This window comes from Sphaerodactylus townsendi, linkage group LG05 (assembly GCF_021028975.2).
Source record: "Sphaerodactylus townsendi isolate TG3544 linkage group LG05, MPM_Stown_v2.3, whole genome shotgun sequence".
NCBI lineage: Eukaryota > Metazoa > Chordata > Lepidosauria > Squamata > Sphaerodactylidae > Sphaerodactylus > Sphaerodactylus townsendi.
The window spans coordinates 31,164,509-31,181,959 of NC_059429.1; positions in this window are offsets into that span (position 1 = coordinate 31,164,509).

Below are 17,451 nucleotides of genomic sequence, written 5' to 3' on the forward strand. Positions count from 1 at the left end.
ATACTAATCACTAGGGCAAACAGCATTTGTTGAATTGTAGCCCCAATTTTTTTTGGGGGGCGGGGGTTCTAACATAGGCTGACCCACAGAACTGGCACATCAGGAAAATTCTTGATAGGGACAAATTAGTTAATTCAAAATGTATTATTAGTTAATTAGTTCCCAGTGTAACTGTGAGAACAAAATACTTTCTGAATGTTGTGTCTGCTGGTGAAGTATTTGCTTCCTTTAAGATGCTGCACAGTTATTTGTATGGATTGCTGTTTGCCCTGGTGATTAGTATAGTATGGACTTCTTTGCTAGGTGATGTTAAAATTGCACAGTTATTTGTATGGATTGCATAGATTTTATTAATTTCGAGCTCACTTTACTTTTCACCACTTGCAAGCTGTAACAGTCCTTCTTAGGAACTGCTATGCTGCCCAGACATCTATTAAAACAAAACATTGCACTGAGGTGGAATTCTTTGCAAATATTATCAATCAAATCTATTTAAATCTATTTCAATCTCCCTCCAGAGGAAGTACTATTGTGGAGGTAAACCATAACATGAACATCAATTCATTCATTATTAGTTCCAGAACTAATGTTCTCATTGTTTGTGTATTTTGCCAGAACCCCATTACCCTCTGCTCTCAAATTTTGTTGACTCAAACGCAGCAGCAGATTGATGATTAACCTACTGATGTGATAGATTCAGTCTCACATTCACCCTTGAATGGCACATATCCCACCCCATCATGTCTCCCAGGGTTCATAAATTTATTAGTTTTTAATTCACATATCACAACAGGAATTTATAAATAAATTCTGGGCATCTTGCTATAGATCAGGTTTCTACTGGAAATAAACAGGAGAGACCTCAGAATAATTAGTTTACTGTTAGACTGCCAAACTTAGTCAGAAGACCTGCTGGTAATTTTTTTTGGCAAAATTATACATTTCACAAGCACCAGGGACAGCAGCCAGAATATATCAAGAAACAAATACTGTGAACATACAACTCTGATTTCTCTCTGAAGATTTTAGTTCAGCATTGTGGTTTGCTGATATGTCTGGAAGCACTTGTGTTCACAATAGTGCTTTATAATTAAAATGACATGTTCACTACTGTAGGATTTCACAGACATAATTTGATTTTAAATTACCATTGGAAGATCCAGCTGCAGCTCCAAACACCTCAGAAGAAAGAGTAGTACAAGTTCTGGATTTGGTGACCTAGAATAGTCTAAAGAAATCTTTTCTATCTATATTTAGCTATAACAAAAACATTCCATCAGCTATCTGCTAGGGAGACCCCTCTGCAACCTTTCCTGTTTATACGCAAAGACTGTTGAGTCATCTACCAGTGCAGAATCATCTAATGGAGTGTGACCAAAATTTATCATCAGGATCCTGAGAGTGACTGAAATCCACTGTATGACCCAGGAGTTACTTTAGAAGGACAGTAAACTGATACACTTGTGTTTAGTCCATCTTGAACTATTGTGAACTTTCTTGTTTACTGCGGTGAGGAGCTTTGGGGGCTCACAAGTGACCTAGAGAATGGATTGGGTACAGTGGTATAGTGCCAAGGGGATGAGGGGGCATGATGCACTGGGCAAACGGCATTGCATGGGCTTTTCATGGACATTCCAGGGGTGTTCCAAGGACGTGGCATGGTGGGCAGGGGTGCAGGGTGCATGCATGCCCTGGCTGCAGTTCCCCCTCACTACTGCTCTGATTGGGTACATGCCCACCCCAGAACTGCAAGCAAAGCAGAACTGATGACTTTTAAACCAGTCCCTCTTTTGGAAGTTGGTTTCTGGTCACAAGAGTAAATTAGTAACCCCTCTCTCTTCTGGTATCTTATCTGATAGGAGGGTTTCCTTTTTCCAATCCTTATACGATTGCCTGGTCCATCATCATCTCTTCCCAAAATGGGAAACCTCATTGAGAATTATGCTTCAGGAAGAAACACATCCTTATATGCAGCATTCATAGATCTGAAAGTGGCCTTTGATTCAGTTCCCAGGTCACACCTCTGGGAAAAATTACAAGACACCTCCATTGATAGGATACTGCTGACTCTCTTTCGAATTTTGCACAACACCACACTTTGAATTAGATGCAATCAAAATGGCCTTCTGTCAGATTCTATTAAAACATGTAAGGGAGTAAGACAAGGATGTTTGCTTGCCCCAATGTTGTTTATGTTTTACCTGGATGACTTAGTGGATTAACCCAAAGCTCCTAAAGTGGCAAACTGGCACATCTCTGTCTTGCTGTACACTGATGATGCCGTAATTTTGTCTAGAACTCCAATAGGATTGAGAAGAGCCTTAAATAAACTGGACGACTTTTGTAATCAAAATAAACTGGTAATCAGCTTTCAAAACCCCAAAATCCTCACCTCCAGAATACGACCCAAGATCAGAGGCTTATAGGATTGAACAATGGGCAATATATGGGCAATAGGATTGAACAAGTCCCCAGTTACAAATATTTGTGGGTGGTACTGCAGGCTTCAGGTGCTAAAGCTGTCCACCATGACACAATGGCTGCCGCTGGGAAAAGGTCAGCTAACAGTATCTTAAAATTCTATAAATCCTGAGGAGGCTCCTTTGTACCGGCAGTCCTCAAACTGTTCAAAACAAAAACAATTCCACATCAAGAGTACGGGTCCTTTTTGGGACCTCGACCCTCCTCATTTGGTCCCTTGGAGAGAGTCCAGGCTAAATTTCTTAGGTCCATTTTACAGGAACCAAAGGACATTTCTAATACATGGATTAGACTAGAAAAAGGGATGCTTAAGGTTCTATTTGTATACTATTAATCTACACATGGCTTAAAGGCTACCTCAGCCCTCAAGGGTTTTCCCCACCAATCCTCCAGGATAACTTTCAAACTAGCCAGCATAGAGTGGTCTTAAGCACTTCAAAAAATGGGACTCACACCTCAAGTCCTCTTAGATTTCAGAATGGAGCAGGCAAGAGTACTTGTCAACCTCAGGCCTGTTCTGCATCGGCCAGAAAAGCAGCTGCACACCAGTATAAATGATACCAGTGGAGCCCTGAGATCTGAGCAAGCTTCCATGCAGCCCTGCAGGTGGCCCCAGAGCAGCTGTGGTCTGCGAAGGTGCCTTCGCAAAGAAGTGCCTCCATTTTGTTTTTCAACTTCCCTTCCCTGCGCAGCTCCACAGAGATGAGGGAACATGTCCCTGAGGCCATGGCAACACCTTGGAGGCCAGGAGGCCAGGAGGCATGTCCCCTCATCCCTACAGAGCTGTGCAGGGGAGAGAAAGTAAGTGTTGAAAAAATGGACATGCCTAAAAGTGTAGCCCTCGACCCAGTGCCATTTGTTCGGCACCCTTTGCACAATGCTGTTTTTTTTTTAAAAAAAAAACTCGCTCTAACACAGCATTTCCCCACCAGGTGTGGGAAAAAGTAAAGTGCTACCTCATTGCAGAGGCGGAAACCGTGTGAACAGCACCCCAGGAATGGTGTTTTTGCATTCCTGGGGAGCTCTTTTTGGTCATGTGGAATGGACCAGAGAGTCTCCGATATACAAAGACAAACAGACCTAGCCATTTTTCGGGGGTATTTAGAATTACAGAATCATAGAATCATAAGAGTTGGAAGAGACCACAAGGGCCATCAAGTTCAACACCCTGCAATGCAGGAACACATAATCAAAGCACTCCTGATAGATGGCCATTCACACTCTCTTTAAGAAGGAGGCTCCACCAAACTCTGAGGTAGTGCATTCCTACGTAATGAAACTATAAGCCATGTGCTTGCCAGCTTGTATGGAAGGAATGACAAAAACAGACTAGACTGTTATTGGACAGGGACTACCAAATTACCACCAAATTACCAGCACTGTAGCTCAATTTTGTACTGTACTAGGCAAACTCAGGAAAAATTGGGAGACAGCTGGACCTTAAGAGGTTGGGGCATTTTTTCTCTCTCCTCCCCTTTACTTATTTATTAAAGCTAAAGGTCATTGTATAGTTCTTTTAATGGTGCTATCTAATGCTGGGGAAAGTATAGCATGGAGCTAAAAGCAGGTAAAGTTTTATATTTTGATTCAGAACATTTGTGATTTACAAGAGAGGCTATTTTTATTTTTTGTTTGTACATTGTTTGGGTCATTGACCGAAAATAAAATTATATATATATATACACACACACCTTGGCCAAGTATTCAGAGAGTGATCATGCCATGCTAGGGAATAAATCTAGTATAGGGCAAAAGTAAGCCAGAATGTTTGAATGCAGGTATCTCATGAAATTGTAATTAAGACTTTAAATGGTAAAAGAAGCAGATTTAGATCTTGGTTTCAAATGTAGCTATGATTAATCATTAGTTAATGAACCAGCTTACATTCAGACATTCCCACCTGGGTTGCTAGGACTGGTCATCAGTGGGGGAGGGAGGGGGGATCTTAACAAGCTTAAAATGAAACCTCAACATTGCCTGCACAATTATGAAATTTCCAGAAGTGATGTCATCACATTGACAACAATATTTGGGCAAAAACTCTACAGAAGAAGTTGTTTTTGATTTGCCCAAATACCAGAGCATCTCCCCTTTCATTGCCTATGTGATGACATCACTTCTGGAAGTGACATCATGTCAGTAATATCAAGGTATAGGTTTCATTTTAAGCCTGGTAAGGCCCCCATGGGCCATTTGGCAGCACCAGAAAGAGAGGAGTCAAAATAGGGGATCTCCTGCCCTCAGCAGTGGTCTGGCAACCCTAATTCCCACTGACTACAGTTAGTTTAGTTATTAAAAGTAGAACAAGTAAAGTTAATTGGAGATGGCCAAAAGTCATTATAATATTGAGAACAATCATGAATACATAAAATTTTGTCAAGGATCTTAGTGGTTTCTCATTACAATTGAACTGAGATAAATGGTTTATTACTGGTGGATGATATGATTGAGGATAATAATTTCACAAAGCTAAGGTTATAATCCTTCATGTGTTTACTTGAGATTAATCCCACTGAAGCCAATGGGACTTCATCTAAGTGAATGTCCATTGGGTTGAGCTATAAAATGCCTGACTTCTTCAGTGAAGCATTAGACAGCCCTTTAACTTGGCTTATTGCTCTTGTTTGCAATCTTCTTCCTTCTTTGTATTTGAAAAGTGTTCTTATTTCCCTGGGCAGTACAGATTGTGTCTGATCATTTAAATCATTCCAGTGTCTACTTAGAGATCACACAAGTACAGCATTTTGACCAACAGTATAATTTCAAGCCATTATTTGTAACACTATTAAGCAGCTAGAAAAAGAGAAAAGGGGGTTGATAATTGGTCTCTGTCCAGTGCAAACTGTTGAAACTAATTTGGCTGCAGGCTGAGGGCTAAAAGCAAACCAATACATTAAAGAGGCTGAATCTATACAGCATTGTGTTAATATGTACTAAGGGAGTCTATTCTTCTTGGTTTTGCATTTAAGACTAACAAGCCTTTTTCGCTGTTTCCTCAGTCATAAATCAGGCATATCACCAATGAAGTTGCACTGGTACAACCATTTAAATGAGAATGCAGAGTAAGATTATTAAGAATTTGGCAATAATAATATCAAAAACCCCTAGTTCTGACTCCTTTTCTAATTTGTATTCCTGAAATAATTACAATCCTGCCAACTCAGTTGCTTGGACTTGAACCATGCCTTTATACTTATTGCATTTCATAATAAGTTACAACCTGCTTATTGGAAATTGAGTCCCATTGAGTTAAATGGTGCTTTCTCCCAAGTAAATTCTATAAGACTGCAGTTTAAATGCCCTACTGCATTTTGAATTTGCTCTCAGAAGAGATATTGGAACTGTTCCTGTGCTGATTATTACGTTGTTTGATTGCATGTCCTGAGCTGTTAGATCCAGGCAGAGGTCTTTTGTAACCATGGTATCTCTGAGAGATAATTAATATTGCATAATTCACAGGCAAAAGAGAATAACATTAGCAGCAATCTTTGCAGACTTCACACTGGGAAACCAATTTATTACAAAATAAAGCTTTGAATACCATAAGCCCTCCTGGTATAAGTGGCAGGAGAATGTGTTGCATTAGAAATTGTTTCAGGACCTTTGTGAACAATTTAATGCATACTTAACTTGTGTAGTTAATAAATATTTAATAGTAGTGGTAATTACAGTGTGTTGGGTCATATTGGTTGTATGCTGCCCCGAGCTCAAAATGGGAGGGGAAGCCTATTAAATCTTAATAATAATAACAATAACAATAATAATAACGCCTCATGGACACCTGCATAACCCCTTGTGGACACCCCCTTGTCATGAGAAAGGGGCTTGTATATTTCAATGATATTGAGAGCTATGCTGGAGGTAGTGTATACTGCCAGAAGGGTCTCCCAAGCCAGACAGGTCTCAACTGAAAAACTAGACATAGGCCGTTTCCGCAGGGCCACGCTGGGGGTTGGGTTGGCGTACATGACGCCGACCCAACCTCCCCGGGACCGTTCGCATGAATGGTCCCGATGCTCGACGATAGCAAACGGAGGAAGAGCGAGCCAAGGAGGCTGCCCGTGCATCCGATCGACCTACCTTCTCTCGACGGTCCGGCCCGTCACTGCGAGGAGGCCAGGGACACGCCCCCCTGCCCTGTCGCGACTGCTCTCTGGAAGTCGCAGGGAAGAAGGCGTGTCCCCAGGCCTTGGCGACATGCCGGACCGTCGCAGAGAAGGTAGGTCGATTGGGCAAAGGGGGAGGGATGGCGCCTTCCAGCCACTGCCATTCACACACGAAAAGCAGCCCGGCTGGAAGCCCGTCCGACCTTCCAACAACCTTCCTTCGAGGGCGAGGTGGGAAAAATAGCAGCTTTGCACCACCTCTGGGAAGATCGCGTGGGGCGGTCGCGGCTGTAGAAACGCTCGCATGCCTGTATGTGAACTTCAGCTGGCTGGCGGCTGGTGTTTTACCGTCCTCCAGGGTGCTGTAATATTGTTAGCCAAATCTCGCGGAAAGGACCTAAGAGTCTACACTAACCCATATGATATGGTGAAACAAGTATAAAATAATTCTATACCATGGCAGTTGTCATGTGGGTTAACAAGGGCTATGACACATGCGTCAACAAGTGTGCAAAAAGTGGCCCAACTATCAAAAAGAAATAAGTATAGTGCACAAGGAAACTGTACCATCTTGGACTATTACTACAACTCAGAACCAGAAAAAAGAGGATATTCAAATACAATCAAGGTCAAAATTGAAAAATCTTCAGATGATGCAAAGGGCAGATTGTGCAAGGAAGCTGATAAAACTGTAGTTCATATACTCAGATGCTGCAAAAAGATCACCCAGGTTGTGATCACCCAGAGGCACAATTCAGTGGCCAAGAAGATGCACTTGAATTTATGCAGGAATTACACCATTAGGACCGTTAAAAACTGGTGGGAACATTGTCCAGAGAAAGTCACAGAAAATGAGATGGTCAAGATCTTGTGGGACTTTCGAATCCAAATGGACATAGTATTGGTACATAATACACCAGATATCACAGAGATCGAAGACAAGAAAGTGACCATTATTGACATAGCAATACATGGTGACAGCAGAGTCATTGAAAAATACCATGAAAAAGTCACTAAATACCACAGTTTGAAAATCAAGCACTGCTTGAGAAAGGTGGGAAAGGCCTGGGTCCATGAGTAATAAATACCACAATTTGAAAATCACGCTTCAGCGACAATGGTACATACCAGCTGAGGTCATCCCATTGGAAATCGGCACCCTGAACACTATTCCGAAAACACTAGGATGGCACTTGAAACAGGGGATGATTTAGTGACTACAATTGGATATTAATACTACATTGTACTTACTTGTTGGATTCCTGACTGCAGTTTAGGATAATGTGTTTCTGCATCCTTCTCCATGTATGATATATATCTATGAAGAAACAGATTATGTTATTGGAGTTGGAAACTAATACTGGAACATACTCACCTGTTGGATTTCTAACTACAGTCCATGAAGATACTTTATTGAGTCCTTCTCCTGGTTAAAGATTTCTATTTCTGGTTAAAGATTTCTAGAATATGCAGATCACTTTATGAGTGGAGTTGGATATCAAAACTATTCATTACACTCACCTGTTTGATTTCTGACTGCATTTCATAAGTTTTAAAAATATGTTTCTATGTACTTATTTGTTTGATTAGCTGGGGATTTAATACCAATATTCACTTCATTAAATTGCATTGTATCACGTATTTGTACTGTTGGGGATTGTTGTTATATATCTGTTTTACTGTTCAATATATGTTTATTTAAAAATGCTTTAAAATTACATTTTTCCTTTTTTGTGCCAATTTTGTGCAGCTTTCACTACCATCCAAGTGAACATGATAAGAGAATTCACAGGCACAGATAAGGCTAGAGAGGTGGGGCAGCATATGATAGATCTCTCAAGCGAATTTAACATTGCAATTTGAACTTTTAAAAAAGTCTCAGTCCATCACTGTAGTTTTATAGCAGATTTTGTTTTAAAGGAAAATAAAACAATTGATAAATCAGGCAGGGGAAACTATGTAAAAAAATAGAACTTTTGCCCTGTATGCATATTCTTCTTTGTGCTTTGGAATAGCACTTTCACTCTATTCTTTATTAGAATTCAATTTCAAAGTTTAGTGCAATAAAAAAACAACTTCTTTATGAAAGGGGGAGAGATAACCGGGTGTGTCAGCAGTGACAGTGAATCCTTTTCATAATTAGTATAAATCTACCTATAAGAGAAATCTTTCACCAGATACTACATAAATCTTGGAATTACCGTTACATTTGTTGTAAAGGGCCCCCGCCTCAGAAATCTGGCATTAGCACAATGTGTTTTCCATTACAATGACAACTACATGGTGAAACACAAATCCCACTTGAGAGTCTAAGCTGTCTGAAGGGCTTTAGTGTCAGCCACTCCATTCAAGAAGGTTGGATTAAGCATGGGGGAAGATGCTCCTTTTGCAACATTATAGGCAGTACATTAACACATTGCTGCCTGTCACGGATTTCACCTGTACTTCAACAGCCCTGGCAGCCCTGTACTTCAACAGTCAAGCTTTCCCATCAACAATGACATTCTTAGAAATATTCCATTGTAATAAAGCACTGATGTTTACTGCAATAAAGCAACAGTATTTTAACACACAAGCACAAGCATTTCACTTTCTTTCAAGCAATGCATTAAGAAGGCCTTTCATATTTGCAGGCCAACTTAAGACTAAAAGACACAGCTAGTTAACAATTTCAATTCCATAATTAAGCAAATTCCTGTATCCAGATTTATCACCCAAGGTTGCTACAATGTTAAATTCCAATGAATTTCTTCAAAGGAAAAGTAATTCATTCTAAATTAGCAGGCCTGGCCACACTTTGCTGTGGCTTACTGTGGGGGGGGGGAATTAGAAACGGAAGGGAGGAGGAAGGGGAGAGGCATACCGGCTTTTCCCTGCGGCCTCAGTTGCAGCGCTCCTCTGTTCTCTTCCTGTTTCCGGCTGCAGGCGGTTGTGCATGGCATGAACATGCATGCCATGGCGAAGGTGGGCAAGCCACGCCCCCCATTATGATGGCCTCTCATTGGGTTGTCGCAGGTTGTGGGAAATGTGCAATTTCCCAGCCTCTAGTGTGTCCCAGGAGCCTGGCGAAATTGCAAGAACATGCCCGGCAGGGGAAGGGGCATTGTGGGAAAATTTCAAAGGATTCAGTCCAGGCGTTTCAGCGTTAGGGCGTGAGTAACAAACTCATGGTTCCCTTTTTATATATATAGAAGGGTAGCAGTAGCAGCAGCAGCAGCAGCAGCAGCAGCAGCAGCAGCAGCAGTAGTTGTAAATTTTTATTGTATTTTGGGGAAAGGCCCTAACAATACAAAAAGAAAGAAAACAAAGAGAAAGGGGGAAGTATGATTTACATTGAAACATATCTGTTAAAATGCAACTTCTCATTAATAAAACATTTTCAACCACTCAGGATAGCAAAAAAATTTTTTTATTTTTCGTAGCCAAATGTTTCAGGAATGACATTCACAGTTATCTGTTGAACAGGCTAGTTTTTCTGCTGCTATACTTTGAATACTAAGAAAGATTAATAGCCACTAGTCAGAGATCTGGAGTTCACACATCACAAGTTGGACAAGACTGTGCAAGTCAGAATGGAAACAGAAACACATCCAAAATTTGAAAGTGGCAGCCCATGCTCTGATTTCCAAAAGATGCTGTCCTACCTCAAGGCAGAGGACAGCATAGGGGACACAGTGAGAAACTACAAAGATTTTATATAAGAAGCTGGACTGCATCTGTTCAAGCTTGGATTTCTATGTGTGGCTCCATGTAGGAACCCCATACATGAGATGTTGAACCACTTTCGTGTTGAATACTTTCAGGGCCTCCGGAATAAATCTGTTGCCATTAAGAGTAAAAAACTTCAGAACAGCAGCAGAAGCACATTTGCTACCCTTCAAGACCTTGTCTCTATGTTTAGCCCAGCCAGACTTATGTTGCGAGACACCCCTAAATATTTGAAGGATCTGACTTGTTCAATATCTGAACCCTGAACAGAGTTCCAGGGAAGGACTCAGAACCAGCTCAAGCACCATTTCTGATGGGATTCAGGTTGCTCCCACCCCCACCCCAGACTCCACCAGAGAGCCTCCAACACACACAGCAATGGCAAGTAAGGTGGACAGAGATTCTAGGGACAAGGGGGGGGGGGGTGTCTCTAGCTTTAACGATACAAAATCAAATTAGTTAACTTTAAAGGGAGTCCAAGGTGGCTAGCCATTATTGAAGGCTCCCTTTAAAGTTTAAATCGCCGAATGCGGAATATCTATTAGTCATTCAGCATTCTGAGCTATTTGGATTGGCTTTTATCAGTCCTGCTTGTGTTTGAGGCTGATAAAAGCCAGAAAAAGACTAATACAGTTTTTTTCAGTATTTTTTTATTTGGATATACCAAATCACCAAGCCTAATTAAAAATTGTTAAATTGAAGGTTGTAGCTATCAGGTCAATAAACCTATTGTGTTGCACAAACCATCCTGGGATGTCTTTTAAGTGCTGTTACACAAAACCTGACCACACTGTAAATTATCTCAGGATGGGTGTCTATAAGCAACATGCACTGGTGGGATTCAGCCGGTTCATACCACTTCGGCAGAACCGGTTGTTAAAATGGTGCTTGTAAACAACCAGTTGTTGAATTATTTGAATCCCATCACCAGAACCGGCTGTTAAACCATTTGAATCCCACCACTGGCAACATGGAAATATAAAATTGATCTGTATGTTCTGGAAATCTATATAATAGTGACAAAATATAACTAATATTTGTATTTTTATTAAACTGACAGTGGAGAAGCACATGTTCTGCTATTTTCCCAGATCCACAGGGACATTTTTTCTCCTGATAAGGACTCTTCCTATATCAGCCTTACAGAACACCAGAGAGTAGGGCCTGGCACCATGCAAATCCCATTCCCGATTCCATTCCACAATTTTTGTGAGTGTATACTCTTCACCCTATTCTCCTCTGCCTACTTTCTGGTTTGGAGAATTTCTCAAATTAATTTTAGAAAAGATGCGATTTTCAGTCCACACTTTTTGTTTCCCCACATTGTCACGTGAATCACTTTTAATTCTCATTGGTGTAAGGTGGTGGTTATGCAACATATTGTGATTTGAAAGTCCTTGGCTCAAAACTTAACTCTGCTATAAATTCACTTGATTACTTTAGGCATAACATTCTCTTGCTGCCTCATTGACCCTTCTGTAATCTATAATATGAAGGTAATAATAATTGTATTCCTCACAGGGCTGTTACAAGATTACAATAAGACAATGTATGTGGAATACTTTGGAGCCCTAGTCTAAATGCCATTGCTTCAGTACAATTCTTAAATTCCCCATTGAACTCATTGAGACTTCGAAGAGCTTTTGCCTGATGGGATTATGGTCAATAATTGCATTCTTATGAATGTTGGAAAACAGCCAAGGAATTGCTGGCTACTTTTCTGATTTTTAATCATAAATTGCTGAGGATAGTAGAATGAATATTATTGACCATTACAAATTATCATAAAGGGAGAAAAAAATCTAAACTACCTATTTAGTTCATTAGTCATTCTGCTTGGCTTTTTTATATGTCAAGACAAATAGATTATTTATGGAGCAGGGGAATTAAAGAAATTACCTCTGTTTCCTAAAAGCATTTTTGAATTAAGAGTGAATCTTTTTAGATATGCCCCCCCCCTCCCCACACACACACTCCTGGCTGGCTGTCCCTGGGAATTCTTCTTCCTCCTATTAGGGGCAGCAGATTTGACAGCTCGTATTGCTGAGCATTTAACACCAATAAAATAGGGGTTATATGATGACAACGTAATTCATTATATTTCCCTGGGGAAAGCAAAATGTCAAATTGCCCACTTCTCCAGGGTGTCTAGAATTTGCAAAACTCTGGTGAAGACACACATTAGCATTTTCTTTTATGCCTCTGTTCCAAACTTTATAGATATTGATGGAGTGGTAATTAGAAGTCAGGGAGAAAGAGAGCACAGGTTTGATCAAACGATTTCCCTTTGGTTAATGGCTTCATTTTGAATGCCCAATATGACAGCATGCTTGAATCCTTTTTAAACTTTTACCACAAAAGAAAATTCTTATAAATAATGTAAACATTGAATTAATTTAATTAACCCACCAGGAGCACTCTGTATGCCTGCCTAAAAGCTTGACAGTGAGGGAGATATCCTTCTATAAGAGAGAAACTGATTATATATACATTTTGTAGAGATTCAGACCATCTGCATTTTGTCAAATGCAATTTATCTATACATTCACCCAGAGATTAATGGGGAGAGAATCTTTGACTAAGGGTCATTAAAATGTTTGTAAATCCAAAATATTAATGATTTTTTGTAAGTCTTCTAGCCAGGCTGCCTCAACTTACATCACTCACTTCTCCCACTATGCTAAATATTTATAAGGCACCTTCCTGCTTTGAATACTTTATAAAATCCACACTCAAGGATATTTTATACATGTCAAACTGTGCTTAATTGTTTTGAACCAGAGAAAATTGGTGGTCCTTTCTTCAAAAGTCCTAGTTTTAGGTAATTTTACATTTCCTCCCAGTGCAAATATATCAGGTCTTACAATCAGGTTCCAAAGGCCTCCCTAGATATTACCTGAAATGGTGGGAGTCACTTCCTTTTAAAGTGGGAAATTAGCAAGAGCTATTTCACTCAATAAAATCCAGCTGCAAAGTGGATTGAAAGTGCATTATTCTATACAACCTCATTACTGACCCATGGGGGGGGGGGGCAACATCAAATCATGACATTTACCAGGCAGACTATGTTTATGGGGTGGTTTGGTATTGCCTTCCTCAGTCATCTACAATTTAATGAAGGAGAAAAGAAATGCATCTGTTATTCCCTGATTATGGATCGCCAACATTGGCTAGTTGATTTTCCCCCCTCAAGCAGCAACTCTTTTTTTCCAGAAACCAGAGTGACTCCACATTGTGAGCTCTTGTATAACGGATGTCTGGAGTCTGCCTTAGCAGAAGCAGTTTCCACCACAACTACATGATTTATAGCTCCTAGTGCTGCCAGTTTCCCCTCTGGAACCGGAGGAATCCATCTCCCTTGATTTCCTGCTGCAGCTCCTTTGGCCATAGAAAGAAAAATAAACTCCAGAGTCACCATTGGGTAATGCCATGATGTCACTTCCAGGAAAAACCTAGAGGTGGTGTCAGTCCATTCTAGGAATCACTGGAAACTCTGGCCAACCTAATAGATCTTCTAAAGCAGGCTTTCTTTACTTTGTTAGCAAAACCATACTCCTAAAAAAGTCTCTGTTTTGTGCTTTCTCCTTTACATTTCCACAGCTCTTCATTATATCTGTATTCAAGTGCTGTATTTTCAATACCTGACTTGCCTCAGCTAGCGAGACACAGAAGTCTGGCAAAATGCCCTCTGAGATGACACTTAAAGCTATTATTGTCAAACCTACTGTATAATTGAAAATTAGTTGCTGTAGTTTTTGTGTGAGAGGCTTATTCTATCTTTTGCACAATTCTTAGAAAGTAACAGACAGATTTGACTGTTCAGGACCCTTTCCTAGTCTGCTGGTGTTTTTTTTATTCTGACAACTGTTGCTTCTTTCCTTGCTTTCCTGTTATTAAGTTTGTGTGCTGCATCCTCCAAAATACCCATGAAGCTTAATTCTGAAAGAATAAAGAGGATTCAAGGGCTACAAAACCCTACTTAAAATAATTTGAGAAGGTTTCCCTCTTTTAAAAATCATATTAAATATATATATTTCATCTGTCAACTCAATCCCCTCCATCACCTTTGATATTGCATCATTGGGTTTTGGTAGACAGAAGTTTGTTTATTTCGATTGTCAATGCCTCAGTTTTCTGTCATACAACTCAGATGACTCACAAACTGATTTTTTAAAATCTACACATGATTTAAAAATCAGCTAGTAGCAGTTTAACTGTAGTCATTACAAAAGTAATCACATTTTTAAAAGCAGCAGAGGTAAAAAGATAAAAATGGGCAGGCAATCATAAAATCAGCCACCAGAAATAGAATTGACAAAATAAAACAGCTTTAGGGGGAAAGCTATTATATTCTCTGAAAAGTAAAGTTGTTTTTATAATTCAAAAGGGAAGGGAACTGATGGAACTCCTAGTTTGGCAGCCCCAGTTAAAAAGGTCACGCCATCCTTAGATCCTAGTGATCTGGCCAGTTATCAGCCCGTTTTCAATCTTTCATTTTTGAGGAAGGTAATTCAGAGAATGGTGTTGGAGCAGCTTCAGGGCTTTCTGGAGGACACATTGGTGCTCAATTCCTTCCAGTCCACCTGCCATGCTGGGCGGAAACCACCTTCGTCGCTGTCACAGATACACTCCACATGCAGCTTGACCAGGGCGGATCGGCACTGCTGGTATTATTAGACCTTACTGTAGCATTTGATGTGGTCAACCATGACCTTTTGACCCACTGCCTGGTCATCTCTGGGGTACAGGGCGCTGTCCTTCAATGGATTGCCTCGTTCCTCCAGGGCCAGAGTCAGGGATCAGGCTTCCTGGAGGTGCCAGCTTCTTTGCGGTGTTTCTCAGGGGGCCTTGTTGTCCCCGCTGATATTTAACATCTATATGCGACCTCTTGCTCAGCTGGTGCAGAGTTTGGGGCTGATTTGTCATCAATATGCAGATGACACTCAGCTCATTCTGTTGATGGTGGAGGGATGGCCTCTGCTTCTGCGGCTCTACAGCACTGTTTGGAGGCGGTCACTGTTGGGTGAAACAGAGCAGGTTAAAACTTAATCCATCGAAGATGGAGATCCTCTGGCTGGGTCCTGGAGGGAGGATTTGGGATTTCCAGCCACTGGTGTTGGAAGGGGTCTCCTTGGCGCTGAGCTCTTTGGCTCGCAACCTGGGGACCACCTGGATTCATCTCTCTCTATGGAGACCAAGGTGGCCCATGTTATCCAGGGTTGCTTTTTTCCATCTTCATCAGGCCCTACTTCTCCCAGGCTGATCTGGCCACAGTGATCCATGCAAAGGTCACCTCCAGGTTAGATTATTGTAACTCGCTCTACTCGGGCCTTCCCTTGCGACTGATCTGAAAACTGAAGCTGGTCCAGCAGGCGGCGGCTTGCAGCTTCCTTCTCGTGGGTAGCTCAGCTCAGGACCATATCTTCCCCATGTTGTGCTGCTTGCATTGGCTCCCAGTGGAATTCCAGATAGTCTTCAAGGTGTTGGTGTTGACCTTTAAGGCCCTTTGCGGCCCGGGGCTCTCATACCTTCAAGACTGTGTTACCCCATATGTTCCAACTCAGCCTCTGCGCTCTGTAGAGACAAACTTAATGGTGATTCCCAGCCCTGCAATGATGTGGCTGGCCTCTACCCAGGCCAGGGCTTTTTTGGCCCTGGCCCCCGCCTGGTGGAATGCTCTTCCTCCAGCTGTTCGGGCTCTGCAGGACCTTGGTGAGTTCTTCAGGGTCTGTAAAACTGAGCTTCAGAAAGGCTAGCCTTCAGAAAGGCTAGCCGCGGATTGTCCGTCCCCTCCTGATGCCCCATGTACCATCTGGACATACCATTTGCAGCAATCTTCTGGTCCCCTCCCAAGGGGGTATGGAGTAGGGAGTTTGAGATTTGGATGCCTCTTTTAAAACATGCACTTTTGTGTGTTATGATGTTGCTACTGCTTTAATGGATTTTAATGCACCTTTTATTTTTATTGTTACATTATGTTATATTGTTTGTTGTTGGTTTTATTGTGCACTGCCCTGAGCCCTTCGGGGGTAGGGCGGTCTATTAAATTTAATAAATAATAATAATAATATCTGCCAATCTCAGCTGTACTGATACAGAGACAGAGAGGAAAACACTAGATAATGAGCAAGCTCACATGTATATTGGTGGTCCCTCGAACAGTGATCATAATCTTGAGATTGCTCTCTAGATAAAGGAAGGAAAAAGTGAGGTGTCTGAAGGAGGAAATTTAATAATTAGTGAGCACTCTCACATTGACTGCTGAAGTCTTGTTATAACTTTTCTTCCTGCATATGTCACACACCTTCCTATGAGGACAAGGAAGAGGAACGTGCAGGACAAGCTCCCTGAGGTATGGGAGGCCCAAGACTAAGTTTAATTAGAATTACTTTAACTCATTGATCTTCCCTAAGAAAACAAAGGACAAAAAAGGGGGAAGCAATATAAAACTTCTTGATTCAAAAAGTGCTCCAGGAGTGGAGGTTTCAACTCTCACAGATCTCAGAGGACAAAAACAACCATTGACAGAAGTGCATTTATTTTAATTTGCTATCTCCACAGCAAAGTTATCAATTAAGACCTGTGACAAAGTAAAAGGACCTGTGGTTGAAGTGCTGCTCTGGAGAGCAAAAGTCTCTCCAGTGGTGTACTGACTGTTAAATAAATGATGCACTTAAAAGTTAACCTTTCTTTTAAATAGAAAGAATAGTTTCTAGACAGTACTCTTTGATTTATTTATGGCTTCCCAAAGTCCCTAATGTCATTTTACCTCACTAAAGGCTGCTAAGGTAATGTGTCTAATGGCACCATTTCTTTTATTAGAGACACTGTAAAGGTAAGAGGCATCCTTATGTTTCCATGCTTAAAAGTCAGCTGTTTCTAGAGTTGCTGCTTAAGTTTTATCTGAAACAAACTTTAAAGAAATTGGGAGATTATTTCTCAGGAATCATCAGGAAAAACTCTGTGTTTGACAAATCATGAGGAAATTTTTGAGGACTTTTTAACTCCTTGAATTATTTAAAAAGTTAAATGATAACCACACTCTACAACCATTGAATGGAATTATGCTCTCTGGAAAAAGTGGTGTTATGGTGCCTATATATTTAGTGCAATATATATAGGCACCATAACACCATGATTTGTCAAACACAGAGTT